Consider the following 771-nt stretch of genomic DNA (forward strand, 5'->3'; position numbering starts at 1 on the left):
CTTCAATTTATTTTTGTCCTCCTTTTCATTGTAAAAAAGTTGGTCACCTTACATTAATCCTCATGAGGTCGCTTTCCCATGTTGGTGTGTTAGCCACTGTTCCTCTCACTCAATAATGAGGAGCTGAGATCCAGTGGAGGTCCTGTCTGAGGTCCTACCATTGTTTGGTACCAGAGCTCCAAAACCTAGCCAAGCCCGGACTGTGTAAGACCAGATTAGGGGGAGGGTATAACGGCCCCACACTAAGGCAGAATACTAGGGTTAGGATTTACTCTAAGGTTTGTGTTGGAGGGGTAAATTCCCAAGAAAGTGGGAGATCAGGGTGTCAGTGGAGAACTCTGGGGAAAAGGGCAGAGTTAGTACACTAAGTACTTGTCATGCACCAGACACTTATCTGTCCTATTTCAATAAATCCTTATGGTAATCACATGAGATAGGTTCTCACCATTTTGCAAGATGGAAAACAGGCTAAGAGAGTTTAGGTTGTTTGTTCAAGACCAACCAGCTAAAAAGTAGTAGAGGACTCTGAACTGGAACCCAGTGAATTTAATGCCAAAAGCCCTGAGTCTTTCTACTGCTGTTCATTTTGGGAAAAGCCAGGTGATGGGGGTGAGGAGGGAGGGGACTTGTTGCACGTTGGTGTTTGGTTGGGGGTGGTCCATCTGGGGGATCCGGGGCTCAGCCGCCTCTCACTGAGCTGAGAAAGAGTTAAGAAACTTTTGCCCCCTCCTCCCGCCTCTTCCCGCCTCCTCCTGCCTCCTCCCCCAAGCT

This window comes from Saccopteryx bilineata, chromosome 1, assembly GCF_036850765.1.
Source record: "Saccopteryx bilineata isolate mSacBil1 chromosome 1, mSacBil1_pri_phased_curated, whole genome shotgun sequence".
Taxonomy (NCBI): domain Eukaryota; kingdom Metazoa; phylum Chordata; class Mammalia; order Chiroptera; family Emballonuridae; genus Saccopteryx; species Saccopteryx bilineata.